The sequence below is a fragment of the Amborella trichopoda genome, chromosome 1 (genome assembly GCF_054954075.1).
Source record: "Amborella trichopoda isolate Santa Cruz 75 chromosome 1, AtrichopodaSantaCruz75HAP2 v2.0, whole genome shotgun sequence".
Classification (NCBI taxonomy): Eukaryota; Viridiplantae; Streptophyta; class Magnoliopsida; order Amborellales; family Amborellaceae; genus Amborella; species Amborella trichopoda.
Genome location: NC_142336.1, coordinates 35,969,882 through 35,986,297, shown reverse-complemented (window position 1 = coordinate 35,986,297; position 16,416 = coordinate 35,969,882). Strand labels below are relative to the sequence as shown.

The following is a 16,416-nucleotide window of genomic DNA, read 5'->3' as shown; positions in this document are numbered from 1 at the left end:
AAAATTTTTAGGCTTTCATAATATTTTTTACTTTCTTTATGTTTTATTACCACTTAAATATATAGTAAAAAAAAGTTATGTTATATCATCATCATCATAACATCTTCTCAATTAATTGAGGTTGGCTAGACGAATTATAGTCTGTCATTCTACTCTATTAAGAATCATAACCTCAGTGAGGAAAAAAAGTTATGTTATATGAATACAAATATAGGAAACATAAAAAAAAAAAAAAAAACGATACCATATTTATTCTTTCAATTTTTTGAAAATTGAAAATTTGAAGTGCATACTTTTATGCTTAAAAAATAGTTTATGGCTAATTTTTTATTTCTATATAAAAATAATTTCTAGGCTAAGTTTCTTATTTTTCATATTTTCTATTTCAATACTACTTTTACTTTCCCATATTTTTAAACTTTCCTTTCAAATCATAAGTTTTACAATAAAAAATTTAGTTTTAAAATCTTTCATATTTTTAACTTATGAATTTTAAATGATTTCAATTTTCCATGGCACATTAGCATATTTCTTTAAGGATTTTTACAATATAAAATAATATATTCTTGGAGAAGTTTTTTTTTTTTTTTTTTCCTTTCCCCCCTAAGAGTAGTGTTCCAACTATTCTTATCATACACTTCTTAACAAAACAAAAATCAGTATCACTATTTAACATCAAACTATTGTCTAATAGATCTCTTTGGTCATTGAATAATGGGTGTGGTTTGTATAGAACCGAGGCTCTAAACAATCAAATTAGATCCTACCTTTAAATAGTATTGAAAAATGTAGTTTCAATATTAAAAATCTTTGTGATAGCCTTAAAATATATTTTCATATCTAATTATAAAATTTAAAGCGTCAAAATTAATGTAGATTGAGCAGATCTATGAAAACTTGAAAATCTTGAAAATTGACAGTCAAAATATGAACTACAAGATGAACTATTTCCAAAACTTGAAATCGTATGTTTCCTCATATCCTTGCATCTTGACGCCAAGATGATCAATTTGAGGAAATTTGGGCATTAAAACAACCTCTTCTAGTGAAATTTTTGATGTGTGCTCTAATTTGATCATTTAGAGCATCGGTGAAACTTTCGCCTTGAATATTTGATCACTATTCCACAATCAATTCTAAATTTTACGCACGTTGCACTAAATTCACCTAGGACTTGGTTGGGGACATGGATTTTAAGGCATGGAATCGTAATATATTGGATATTGTCAAAATCCACTGGTTGAATTGTTTAATGACTAGGATACTTAAAATCAAGAAAATCAAAATCATGAAAATAAGACTTATTTTTTCATGATTTCATTCCAGGCTAAAACCTGTTTTTTTTTGCATTTCCAATGCCCATGAATTTCACTCATTGGCTCCCTCGACCCAAAACATAGGGAGCATTTGGTAGAAATGAAAATTTTAGATAGAGAAAGTATGTTAAAATTTTAGAGAGAGAGAGAGAGTACATTAAAAAAGGACCCAATTTTTTAGAGAAAAACTATCTCGAGTTTTGAGTTTTAGAGAGAGACAATCTCGAATTTTGAATTTTAGAAAGAGAAAATATATTAAAATTTTAGAAATAGAAATTATATCAAATTTTAGATAGAGCACGTATCTAAAAAATTTTAAAAAGAGAAACTATCTCAAAATTTTGGAGAGACAAACTATCGCAAAATTTATGTTTTACAGAGAAAAAGTATATTAAAATTTTCGACAGATAAATGATATCAAATTTTAAATAGAGAAAGTACATGAAATTTTTAGAGAAAAAAACTATCTCAAAAAAATTTAGAGAGAGAAACTATCTCAAAATTTAAGTTTTTTGAGAGAGAAAGTATCTCAAATTTTAAACTTTAGAGAGAGAAAGTATATCAAAGTTTAGAGAGACACTATATAAAACTTTAAAGAGAGAAACTATTTCAAAATTTTAGAGAGAGAAACTATATCAAACTTGAAGTTTTAGAGAGAGAAAGCATCTTAAAATTTAAGAGAGTTTTAGAGAGAGAAAATACATAAAAAAATTTAGAAAAAGAAACTATCGCAAAATTTTTAGAGAGAAATTATCTCAAATTTTAACTTTTAGAAAAAAAAAGCATCTTAAAATTTGAGAGAAAAACAATATCATATTTTATAGAGAGAAACTACTTAAAAATGTTTAGAGAGTGAAACTATCTCAAATTATTAAAGAGGTGAACCACCTCAAGTTTTAAGTTTTAGAGAGAAAGTATCTTAAAATTTTAGAAAAAGAAACTACATTAAATTTTAGAGAGAGTAAAGCACCTAAATATTTTAGAGAGAGAAATTATTCAAAATTTTTAAATAGGCAATTTAAAATTTAAAATTTTAGATAGAAAGTAATTAAATTTTAGAGAGACAAAGCATATCAATTTTTAAAGAGAGATATTATCGCAAAATTTTTATAGATACACTAACCCAAATTTTGAGTTTTAGAGAGAGAGAGTATATAAAAATTTTAGAGAAAGAATTTGTATTAAGTTTTGTTACGGAACATTGGACATAGAAGTGATTGTAAAGAATCCATAATTTTGTATAGTTTATCCAAACAAAAAATTTGATAAATCTATGATATTAAAAATTCATAAATTTCTTTGAATTTCAAATATATAAGATACCGAATTTCCTCCTATCCGAACAAGTGTTCTTCAAAGGGAGGATAGAAAAAGCTTACGTGAGCATGCATGCAAGGAGGTGCTTGCGCTTACAGTGTGAGGCGCAAGCATTGAGCCGTGCTTGCTCTTTGCCTGCATTGGTACGGGGCCGCAATGGGCCATCTAGCTTGGCTTTGCCCGATATCTAGCCCTATACAGCCTCGGCCGGGCCCCTTAATTTTAGCTTGAGGGCTAAGGCCTAACTCCATGCCCGGTGGCCCAACTGGGCTAGGGGTTAATGACACGGCCTAGCCTGACCTATATACTATTAGGGGCATTAATGGGTCAGTTGGGTTCGATCGTCTTCGACCCAAACCTAACGCAACTGGGTCATAGTTAGACCCAGAATTGACCCAAAACCCTGTCTAAATAAAGTAAAAATAAACTTTATTAAAAATATATTATAAATAATGTTGTATACATACATAAATATTTTATATAAATATTAGATGGAATGGGCCCAAGGTCCAAATGAACACTATGGACCAACAACCCTAAAATATCTTTCCCCTGTAAAATCCGCAGCTGGAGTTTTTGCTTGTCCACGTGGTTGACCCCTCTTGGGATGCTACAGCTAATAATATAAGGACAATAAGCATTAGACATGCTTTAAAGTTTTAAAATGAGGGGAGATTGTAGTAACCTCCCTTGATCTTGTTCTTATACATAACACCTCAATACTTTATAAATCACACTCTTAAGCCCAAATTTTTTTTAGTTTTGCAATCACCTCTAAGCCATAAAGTGGCGTCTCTCAGGAAGAAAATCCCCCCGAGGTTAACCCATGTTGCATGCGTAACATGTGCCGATCAGGCACAAAAATGTATTGGATTAGCTTTTTATCTTCAAAATGTGTTGGTCCGACACAAATTCTGATGAACCGGTTTTTGATATTCAAATTCTGTTAGTCTGACAAAAAATGCGTTGGATCAACTTATATTGAAATTGTGCTAGTCAAGCACATTGGGTAATTTGTTTAAAAAAATTCTAACTTTTTTGCTTTTATTTTTTAACATTGGCAAGGTATGGTGAAGTAGAATGGGTAAAGGGTGTAGTTTCTATAAGGTTGCAATTTTAAACAATCCAATACGTACTTCCAAATTTTATCATAAAATATCATTTTGGTGTAAAAAATTATTAGGGTTGTCTGAAATCTATTTTCATATCTAATTACAAAATTTTAAACTCCAAAAATCGTTAAAATCAAGTAGATCTATAAATAAATAGGGAGCCTAGGCACTAAACATTCAAATTAGAGCCTACCTTCAATTAGCGTCGAAAAATATGGTTTCAACATTGAAAGTCTTTGTGATAGCCTTAAAATATATTTTCATCTCTAATTATAAAATTTAAAGTTTAAAAAATAGTGTAGATCAAGCATATCTATGAAAGCTAAAAAAATCTTGAAAATTGACGGTCTAAACATACGTTACAAAATACACTATTCACAAAATTTGAAATCTATTTTTTTTCATGTCCGTTCATCTTGATGTCGAGATGATCAATTTGAGGATATTTGGGCAACAAAACAACCTCTTCTAGTCAAGGTTTTGAGGTAGACTCTAATTTGATTGTTTAGAGCATCAGCTCTATATAAACGTTTCTCTAAATAAATATATGAAAATATTTAAAATGGACTGTCTGGATAATGTGTTGCAAGATGCACTATTTATGGGACTCAAAAAAAAAAAAAAAAAAAAAAAAAAAAAACAAATATATATATATATATATATATATATATATATATATATATATATATATATATTCATATTCATATATCTAGGTCTCGAGAAGATGAATTAGAGAGTTTTTCAACATTAAAAACAACTTTTTCCGTTGGATTTTTGAGGTCTATATAAAGTTGCAACCGTATATAAACTTTTGCAATGAGGTTTCCGTGAGTAAAAAGAAAACATGTTCGCGCCAGAGCATAAAATGAAATAAAACCAATAATCGACTGTTACTGCATTGTTGTTCAAATTCCAGATAAGGGTGACGCTCCTCTCTCTCTCTCTGCTTCTTTATTCTCATGGTCCATCACCACTACTTCTATCCCGACTTCAAAACGATCTACTTTCTCACTCATCCTCATCTCTCGAGGAAAAAGCTTCTAACCAGAACTAAGAACTTCTTCTTTCGTCCCATGGCCGCTATTACTCTGGAAACCTCCAATGGAGCTCCATTCTCCACTAAGGGCTTTGAGAACATTTCTTATGGGAACCTCTATTTCCCTTTAGCTGCAGTAGTTGGCCAGGTGCTAAACTCTCTTTCTTTTCTTCTCTTCTTTGTTGTTTTTTTTTTTTTTTTTTTTCTCTTTTGATGGATTAACAAACTTTCTCTTAAGCCTTCGTTGATTTAAGGGAAAAGTTTGTATAGAGTTGATGCTCTAAACAATCAAATTTGAGACTATCTCAAAAAATTTACTAGAACAAATTGTTTTGATGCCCAAATATCCTCAAATTGATCATCTCGCCATCAAGAGATATAGACATGAAAAAAAATAATTTGTCTCCTATGATCACCGTTTCCTCACACGTTTTTTTCCCCTAACTAATTCATGGAAATGATTGTTCTAACCCTTTGAACTCATCTCTTGAGACTCATCGCCTCACACGTTTTTTTCCCCTAACTAATTCATGGAAATGATTGTTCTAACCCTTTGAACTCATCTCTTGAGACTCATCGTGTCCTTCTTGATTACTGTTACTTTTTGGTTTTTTTCTAAAATTGATTCTTTCATTAGTGTTGCAAAAATAAGTTGGTTGCAATTTGTATATTCAATAGGCCTTTTATTAGAAATTGTTGATGTAAGGCTCTCCATCTTGGTTCGTTATTGATTGAGAAATTGACGTATCAGAAAGTGGACCATTGAAATGTTTATGCGGAGATTGGGTCTTCTTGACTTTTTAATCTCTCTGTATCTCTCTAATTTTTTGATATATGATGTTTTTTGAAAAAAATAAAAAAAGGGAATATCAGCCGGTACTTCTCACGTCTGTGTTTGATTTTGGCTTATCGAGTCTCTATTTTGATATTGGACTGAGCATTTTGATTGAAATTGTGGGTGCTTGCACCATTTGCACATGGCTTCTGAAAAAGAAGATGTATTGACCATAAAACTTGATGGAAAAAATTATCCCGAATGACTCTTTCATTTCAATTTTTTGTTGAAGGGAAATGTTTGTAGGGGTATGTTGATGGAACTGAACCTAAATGAACCTAAATCTGCTATACTCAACACTAAAGATACCCAACAATGAAATATCAACAATGCAAAGATTGTGTCATGGATCTTAGGCTCTATCAATCTGAACATTGGAAGGCCAATGAAAAGCTTCCCAAATGTGAAAGAAATGTGGGAATAGTTGGAAAAGGTTTATCAGCAATCAAATCTTGCAAGACGCTTCCAAATTGATTATGATATGTTTACCTATAGATAAGGGGAGAAAAACATTCAAGAATATTTGGTTTTAGAAACTTGTGGACAAAATATGAATCTATAAACTTGAAGGCTATCAATATTGCTTGTTACATTAAAAGCTTAAAGGAGATAAATGATGACAGGAAGGGGATGCAGTTTCTAATGAAGTTGCGCCTAGAATATGAGATCATTCGAACCAATATTTTGAATCACGAAACATTAGCGAATATGGATGTCATTCTAGGTGAATTACTTCATGAGGAGACGAGAATTATGACACAGGCCACTATTGAGGGAAAGAATGATATAGAGTTTGTCCTTGTGGCTCAACAGGCAAGAAGAAAACCATCACAAAATGGCACATCTTCGTTTCAATGTTATGAATATAAACAGGATGGTCATATAACATCCCATTGCAAAAAGAAATATTTTTACACTTATTGCAAACGTCCTGAGCATATTATCACAAAGTGTCGAGATTTTTCTCGGCGAAGCAACTTAGCATTAAATACATACACTTTTTTACATGGCATACCAAGCTACTAATGACTCATCCAAAGGACTAATGGTAGAGACCCCTCTATCAAGTACTATTTATGACCCAAATACGACCATGTCCCAGACTTCAGTTATATCATATGATATTCAACAGTTGGTACAAAACTTTGTGTCTATGACTATCTCTTTTTCTTTCTCTATTATGGGCTTGTCAGGTATGAACTATTACCTATCCTCTAGTGTAAATCCCCTTTGGTTTATTAACTCGGGTGCCACACAAGTCGAGCATTTACTAAATCATACCAAGGTAATAGTTAGATTCTCACCGCTAATAGGGAGAAACTGAATATTACTGATACTGATAATCTCTCACTCTCTATCTACCCTAGTACACATTTTCATTTACGTAATGTTATTTTAGTTCTTAAATTAACTGCAATTCAACTTGTCTATGACATTTACAATGTTCAATTTTCTCATGATGGTTGTGTAACACAAGACCTACTCATTAGGACAGTGAAGAAGGAGTGTAGAATTGGTCGTTTGTTCGCCTTGGAGTTGAGAAACCACACCGTGATGCTTCTTTTGTTTCTCCATCAAATTCTGATTTTTCTGTTTCTAATAAATAATGACATATGTGGCATCAGAGACTTGGTTATCGGAATGCAAATAAAATAGATACTTTGTTTCGTTTGAATTTTTTACCCAATAAAGAACTTGCTTTAAATTCTATTAATAAATATTGCATTAGTTGTTCTTTGAATGAAAGCACCAGTTTGTCTTTTTCGACTCGAGTAGATAAAGCAACTGCCCATTTCCATCTTATTCATAGTGATGTATGGGGTCCTGCTCCAATTTTATATAGAAAAAGATATAAGTATTTTGTTTTATTCATTGATGATTGTACACGTTATACCTAGATATATTTTATACGTCATAAATTTGAAGTGTTTTCCATTTTAAAACGTTTTTATCAATGATTGCAACTCAGTTTGATACAAACGTAAAAATCTTACTGTCAAACTCTGGGGAGAAATACTTATCATATGATTTTCAAGAATTTTTGAAAACTCAGGGTATTCAATCACATAAAACTTGTCTCAATACTCCACAACAGAATAACATAGCTAAAAGAAAAAACTGTTATATTTTAGAATTTGTTAGGACCCTTATGCATGACTCTCGTATTCCTCGTAGTTTTTGGGTCGAAGCTGCATCAACAATCGTTTATCTCATCAATCACTTCTTATTCATGGTTTTGTATAAATAATCTCCATATTATTCATTATTTTATATTCATCCTTATTATTCTCTCTTGCATGTTTTTGAATGTGTTTGTTTTGTTCATCTTCCTCAGCATGAACGAACAAAATTTTATGTTCAAGCAGTTACTTGTGTTTTTGTGGGTTACTATCCTGACCAAAAGGGATTTTTATACTATGATCCAACAACTCGTCGTGTACATGTTTCTCGCAATGTTGTCTTTTTGGACAACCTTTTTTATTACTCTACAATTGTTAAATCAACAAGGTCCTCTGCTCTTTTCTTTCCAAATTTCTCAGATGCCAATAACACTGATAAATTATCACTACCTTTGGTGAATCAACAATAAGGCCAACAAAACCAATCCATGCTTGCTCCATTTCATTAACCAGAGCATGGTCAAACCTCTGCTCTATCTATAAGTGATTCTCTTCCCTCTACCTTTTCTCCTAATTATGTTTCTGTTGATAACTCTACCCAGTTACGACTTTTTTTTACGTGTAACTCACCCACCTGATCGATATGGTTTTTTCTTTGATGATTTTGACTTTTCTCTACAACCTAAAGCTTTGTTTACTTCTCTTGACACTATAAAGATTCATTCGAAACACCTAGATATTTGTTTACTTCTTATATCATTATTTGCCCCTTTAGATTCAGTTATATTCGTTCTATCTACCAACAAGCATTAACTATACCATGTTGAAAAGAGGCCGTGGATGCATAAAAAAGTTTCTTATTGGAAAATGACACTTGGGATCATGTATCATATCCTCCTCACGCATCTATTATTGGAAGTAAATGAGTCTTTTCTGTGAAGCTTCAATCTAATGGCAAGATGGAGCGATATAAAACACGACTAGTTGCTCAATGTTATAAACGGGAATATGGCATAGATTAGGGTAAAACATTTGCTCCTGTTGTTAAAATGACCACTATGCATACCGTAACTGCCCTCTCAGCTATTTGTCAGTGGACTATATCTCAGATAGATGTGAAATATGTATTTCTTCATGGACATTTGAAAGAGACATTATATATGCGACCTCCTCCTGTATATTGACAGGACAAGTCTATGGTATGTTACTTGAGAAAATCCTTGTATAGTTTAAAACAAGCTCCAAGTGCTTGGTTTGAATGGTTTCGACGAGTCATTCTGAATGATGGGTTGAAACAGTATGCTCATGACTATTCGTTATTTATTCATCGTTGTTCTTCAGGGATAACAAGCATTCTCCTGTATGTTGATGATATTCTCATCACATGAAACAACTTTAATAATATACGACATTTGAAAGAGCTTCTTAGTCACTCATTCAAAATGAAAGATTTGGATCCGTTAACTAACTTTCTTGAGCTAGAGGTTCATTATTCCCTAATGGATATATAGTTAACCAAAAGAAGTATACCAAATACTTGATCAAACACTTATCTGATGATAAACGGGTAGATACACCAATGGAGGTGAATGTAAAATATAGAAAGGATGATGGAGACAAACTTTTAGATCTCACTCTTTATAGACAACTGGTTAGCAGTCTATCTCACTATTACTCGTCGTGATATATCTCATGCAATGCAGATCGTCAGCCAATTTGTTACAGATTCCCGTCGCATCTACCTCTCGACGGTCCATCGTATCATTCGTTATCTACGAGGCATAGATGTCTATTATTCTTCTCTAACTCTTCTCTCCAGTTATGAGCCTATACTGATACAGATTGGGTAAGTTTCCCAGATACTCGATGCTCAATCACGGGGTGGTATATATATTTCTTGAAGATACTCATATCATGGAAATGTTAAAAACAGCAAAATATATCGAAATCTTCTACTGAAGCTGAATACCAAGCAATGTCCTCAGCTTGCGGTGAAATTACTTGGTTAAGAGGTCTTTTACATGACCTCAATATTCTTTATCGAACACCTACACCATTGTATGCTGATAATATGAGCGTCGTACGCATTACATCAAATCCAATGTTCCATGACTACACAAAGAATATAAAAGTTGATTGTCATTTCATTCGTGAAAATTTTCTGGCCAGAGAAGTTATACTCCTACATATTGCCTTTCAACAACAACTTGCAGATATTTTTACCAAGGCAATGACTCGTGCTCTTCATGATTATCTCATTATCAACCTGATGATGTTCAACCGACCTTAGTTTGAGGGGGAGTGTAGAGATAGTTAAAGGTCTTGAATTTATTTTATATATATCACGTATAGAAAGTTACTTACTGTAATTTATCTTGCTATGCAAGTTACCTCTAGTTGTATTATATATACATGTTGATAATGGTCAACAGTCAATCAATAGATGGGGATTTTTCCTCTGCCTTTTATATGTTTAACAAGACCCACTGTCCAACCCTTAATGGGATCCCTGTTAAACCCTTGATGGGATGGCAATAACCTCATGGTCATGCTCTTACTACGACCAAAAGGATCACATTAACTTCATGGCGTCCCATTTGTACATTGTGTATACGATTTTTTAGAGTATCTTGCCCCCTTATTTTTGGCAATGGTTATTTTTCCATCTTTTAATTGTTACCCTACTCTTGCCACTAAGCCCTTATTGTAAGTTTTAATGTTACTTTACTATTTTCTCCTTTGAGTTTGGACAAGGTGGTGTTGTTCCCCATTGGCAAACACATCTATATACTTATTATTAAGGCACAATTAGGGAATAGACACAGGTCACAAGAATAAAAAGGGGATCCTATTTTTTTGAAATAACTTAAGGTAGGTACTTTAGAAAATATAAGTAGTTTAAGACAAAATATAGAGAGAGCATACACAAATTGTTGGAGATCTACATGGATTTATGTGGACACACAAAATTTAGGAGGTCTTATATTGTCTAATTTGGAAGATAAACTTGAAAAAAGATACAAATATAATTTAAAAATATAGCCACAACTACCAATTAGAGACAGAGAGAAGGGAGGTCTACATGGATGCAAGCACAAATTTTAGGAAGGCCTATATTTTCTGTTTTGGAAGATATACATAAAAGAGAAGATGCAAAATTGGAATGAAAATGGGATATGGTTTCTATGGAGCCAAGCCTGCATATGTAGAAATGCGGACCTCTAAATAAGTCTATTTTTTAGATGGACCTTAAGACTTAATTTTTAAGGGCATGTAATCACTAACATGGAGATCATGAATATGAAAAATAATAAAATTTAATAACTAAAAATAATAATTTTAGTAAGAAAACATTTGGACTGTTAGTTTCCATTGTTTTTAGATGGAATACCTACTTGCATCCATCTTTAAGATGGATGCTTTACATTTTCTAGACTGCATATGTAAAAATGCGGTCCAGCCCGCATGAAACAATTTTCAACGAAAATATGGGATTGTCTTCAAAGAGACCATTTATCTTTTGTATATGAAGGTCACAATCATTCTCACTCATTAAAATGTCAAATTGGATAACTTGAGTTGAATCACGAAGTTTGAGTATTTTTTTTTGGAATTTTATATCTATTCAATGGTACTCTTATAACCACCCATTTTAGAATTTAAGAGATAATAATGATTGTGACCTCTATGAACAATAGTCTCTTCGTAGATAATCCCTAAAAATATAGCCTCATGAGAAGGGAGTTTCTATAAAAACATTGTGGAAGGAGAAATAGACTATAGGAAGTTATTCATTCTAATTTGCAAGGTAGATATGAAAGAGAAGATTAACCCATGTGTTTTTCATGTAATTTCTGATAAAGTTTTCCTTCAAAATTTAATGGTTAAACTGTAATATCATACCCTAAAATTCACTAACCAACTCCTAAAGAGTTATGGGATTAATTCAAATCATATGACTATTTTCTCCATACAATGCCAAACGATGAGGCCTTATGGATGCCAAACCAAGCTCTTTAAATGGAGCCGTGGGTATTATGCATATCTTTCGGATGGCAGGGTCGTAAGTGTACTGGGGTATTCATATCAACTATCCATCGTATGAATAGAAAGTACATAATATTCTTTCCAACAAATATAGAAATGAGATCATGGCTCGTCTCAACTATGTTTTGATAGTTGACGTGGATAACCAATATGGGAAATCCTAGCAGTACTCGTTGTGGAGTATTGTGTATTTCCCTCCTTGAAACTTTTTAATCCATGATGACTCAATTGAGACTACTTAAAAGTCTTTCTTCATAGCACTCTTTTAAGTCATGATGGCTGATTTTTGAAATTTAAGTTAGAAACAATGACACATCTCGACCATCTATTGATAATCGCATATGATCAGCATATAGGAAATCCTAGCCATGCTTGTTGTGAAGTAATGTAGATTCTTCCCTCCTCGAAACACCCCTTTAATGGTTCATAATATTTCACTTTTGAAAATTTATATACAAAATCTATATCTGAGATAGATTTTTAAAGGAAACGGATAGACTTTTAAAGGAAGCCACATTTGAATATAGGTGCATCAACTAAGGCACTAGAACCCCATTTATATAAAGAAAAAATTTATAATGATCCAACACTCTAAACAATCAAATTAGAGCCCACCTCAAACATTTCACTAGAAGAGGTTGTTTTGATGCTCAAATATCCTCAAATTTACCATGTCAACATCAATTAAGAGATAATTCATCCCCCCATATATATTTCATCACTCTCTCTCACTTGCTTTAACTCCTCCAATCTCGGCTTAAAGACAAATTTTCCCATCCACAACTGTTTCTCTTTCTAACTTTTTAGCCTCTTCTCTCGCTTCTCATCTGGCAATGTTAGGGGGTGGCAATGGACTCGGACTTGGCCCATGATCTGACTTCTAAAAATCAGAATCGGCGGCAGTGGGTTGGGTTCAAGTACAAACTTTTGACTCAAAGACTATTCGGATCTGGGTTCCTGTAAACCCGAAAATTATTGAATATGTTGATTTTTAAATAATATTTAATGCATGATATTTAAATCTTTTTAAAATAAAGATGAAGTTTCCATAGAGCCTAGGTTTTTTTTTTTTTTTTTTTTGTTGACAATATTCATAGGGCCTAGGTTTATGAAAACAAAATAAAGCCTCACTTCAAATCCTCATCCGGAAAGCACTTTCGGTATTGAAAATCTTCATGATGACTCTAAAATCAATTTCCACTACCGATAGTAAAATTTGAAACTCAAAAAATGGTATAAATCTTGTGGATCTATGAATACTTAATTTTTAGGGTTAAATTGATGGTTTAGATGATTTGTTGCAATATACACTTTTTTTAGAACTTGAAATCCTACAATTTTTTTACAACCGTAATGTTCAAGTTGAGATGATTGATTTAAAGGCTTTTTAATACTTGAATTGCTTTGATGAAGTATGAGGTGAGGCTTTTCAATTTTTGGTAGAGCTATAGTTGTATCAAATCATTTTCTGTTAAAAAAAATATAACTATATATTTTTCGTTATAATATTTAAATTATATATATATATATATCATGACTTTTGGGTTGGGTCTGATTGGATCCAAGTCTCAACATTATATTTTAAAGTCTAGGTCCAGGTCCGATGACTTTGGGTCTGGGTTACTCAATAATATTTCAAGTCTAGATCTGGCCAGACCCCGACCCATCCCTCGTTCCACCTCTCTCTCTCTTATCTGGGTCAATGTTCGGTGACTTCGGGTCCTGATCCTGATAAATCAATGAATCTTAATTGTGATTTTTCTGTTTTGATAGAAGAGAAATTACATAGATATATATAGAGAAGCTACATGGCTTATCTCCATGAATATATGAGATAAATCAGGAAAGATATACACAAAGAGGTTACAAGATCAATTTGGAGAGATAGACTTTTGGACTTTTGAATAAATCTAATACTCTCCCTCAAGTCGGAGGGTGAAGGTTCTTGATGCCCAACTTGGCAAGGAGAAATCTGAAATTCTCTCGACCGAATATCTTGGTAAAGACATCAACCACCTGTTGTGAAGAACCACAAAACAGGGTTGAATAAGGCCTTGTTGAAGCTTTTCACCTAATTCTATGCCAAGGTCTTGAACTAATGCCATGGACCTATACTTGGCCTCCGTAGATGATCGTGAAACTGTGCTTTGTTTGTAACCAAGACATGACCATATCATTGGCCCTATCCCATTGGTTGAATATAGAAGCTTTGTTTGTAACCATGACCATATCATTGGCCCTATCCCATTGGTTGAATATAGAAGAATCCACAGCAGTTGGTTGAACATAGAAGATGTTTGTAACCAAGAGAGGACCATATCATTGGCCCTATCCTATTGGTTGAATATAGAAGAATCCACAGAAGTTGGTTGAACATAGAAGAATCCGTAGCAGGTCGTTGAACGTAGATAGAAGAATCCGTAGCAGGTTGAGGGAGAGAACCATCTATAAAACCCAATTTGTTTTTGGCATTCAAAGAATTCGTAGCAGGTCGAGGGAGAGAACCATCTATAAAACCCAATTTGTTTTTGGCATTCAAAGCCATACGCATAGCACGCGACCAGTTGTAATGGTTGTCGCCAATAAGAACTTTGGAGACAAGAAGAGCCCCAGGACTATGCAAATGGTGAATGTAATATAGAGAAGATAAATAAGCATCCACAGATATTTCGAAAAGAATATTGAAAAGCCCTGTATCAGAAGATGGGAATGATAGGGACCCAATGGTAAATAAAATAAGTTCGATCATGGTAGTTCAAGAGGAAGGAGAGCAGAACTCATTGATCAAGAAATGGCTAAATAACAAGGCTAGTATAATAATAGTTTGGTAACTAGGGACTTAACCAACCAACTTTACCCATTCATTATAAATGGACATTGAAGCCAGAAACCCCCAATGGAGAGTAAACCAAAATTGATTCTCTAACAAAACGCAATTTATAAGAGTGGGTGATGAGGATAAAGGAGGGGGTTAGAGAGAGAAAAAGTAAGTGAAAGAGATGCTCAGAGTGAGCTAGAAACCCCAATGAAGAGTAAACCAAAACTGATTCTCTAACAAAACCCAATTTAGAAGAGCGGGTGATGTGGATAAAGGAAGGGGTTAGAGAGAAAAAGATGAGTAAATGAGAGAGGACAAATATTGGCAGGAAAACCCAATATTGGTTTCGCTGTTCAAAGTAAGAAAGATGAAGAAACAGTGGAAAGAGTGATAGAGAAATAAAATAAAAAATAAAAAATAAATAGAGATTTGGAGAACGTAGATAGCCACTCATTAATGATTTCAAGTATTAGGGTTTTTCACTTGATTCAGGATTCGCATCAGTGATTAGAAACTATGCTGCTAAACCCCGGTGTAGAAGACCACGGTAATCATCGAGGAAAGCAATAGATTGGCTCCAAGAAATTTGCAACAAAACCAGAAACCAGTAAGAGAAAGCACTATCGAAGAGTGAGAGAAAAGCGATAGATCGGTCCAAGAAATTTGCAGCAAAACCATAAACAAGCAAGGGAAAGCCCTATCGAGGAGTGAGAGGCCGTGGGGAAAAGAGTGAGAGGCCGTGGGGAAAATATGCAGCGGAGATCAGATACGGTAGAGAGAGAAACTAGAACTTCTCAAAAGGCTTGGTTTGGCACGGGGTTGGGTTTTCACTGGTTGGAGCATAATATTTAGTGTAGAGAGAGAAATAACGCATAAAGAGAATTTAAGGGTAACCCAAGGACTTGCTGAAGCACTGCTCGCTCTGATACCATGATAAATCGATGAATCTCAATTATGATTTTTCTATTTCTATAGAAGAGAAATTACAGAGAAAGATATAAAGAGAAGCTACATGATTTATCTTTATGACAATATGACATAAATCAGGAAAGATATACACAAAGAGGTTACATGATAAATCTGAAAAGATAGACTTTTGGACTTTTGAATAAATCTAATAGATCCTTTAATAATTTTTCTGGTCTGGGTCTGGCCGGACCCGGATCCAGACCCGGACTATCTTATTTTTATTTTTTATTTTTTTAGTTTGGAACGGTGCGGTCGTGTTGCTCTCTCTCTAGAATGCAAAGTAAAGGAGCAACAAGATGTGATGGCAAGGAGGAGCTATACATGCATAAGCAGCGCGAATGGGAAAAGGCATGGGAGCCGTGTGGTGAGCACAGAGCGAACTATTCTTTGGCCTTTTACTAAAGAATACCGTGTGCTCAGCACTCAAAGCGTCGGACGCCTATTTTTGAGGGCTTCTCTCTGTTAAGCTCACACAAAACAAACAAAGCGTCCTTCTATTTTTTCTCCATAAGGAAAAATATTTCAGTGGTCTGTGTATTAGACTGCCTGATTTTCAATTTTTCTAATAAATTAAGGCTGAGGTTAATACAATTTTAATTTGACTTTTTTTTGTGAGGTTAATACAATTTTAATAAGAAATTAAGGGTGATGTTAATAAATTTTTAATAAAGAGGAGTACGCCAAATAATTCTTGCTGGCTCAAGCTTCGAGATACATGCCATCTAATTCTTCATCTAATGACTAGGATAATTCTTCATCTAATGACTAGGATGGCATCTAATTCTTCATCTAATGACTAGGATAATTGTAGGAGAGGAGAGATTGTGGCTTTCTTATGACAATGAT

General features: G+C 33.4%; 1 non-coding gene across 1 annotated transcript; it reads left to right on the top strand.

The window, feature by feature from the left end:
- The first annotated feature begins 15,925 nt into the window (after positions 1-15,925).
- On the top strand, positions 15,926-16,040 carry LOC148783797 (U5 spliceosomal RNA). The gene has a single exon (XR_016047249.1). It is a non-coding gene; the product is annotated as a U5 spliceosomal RNA (small nuclear RNA).
- Positions 16,041-16,416: the final 376 nt, after the last annotated feature.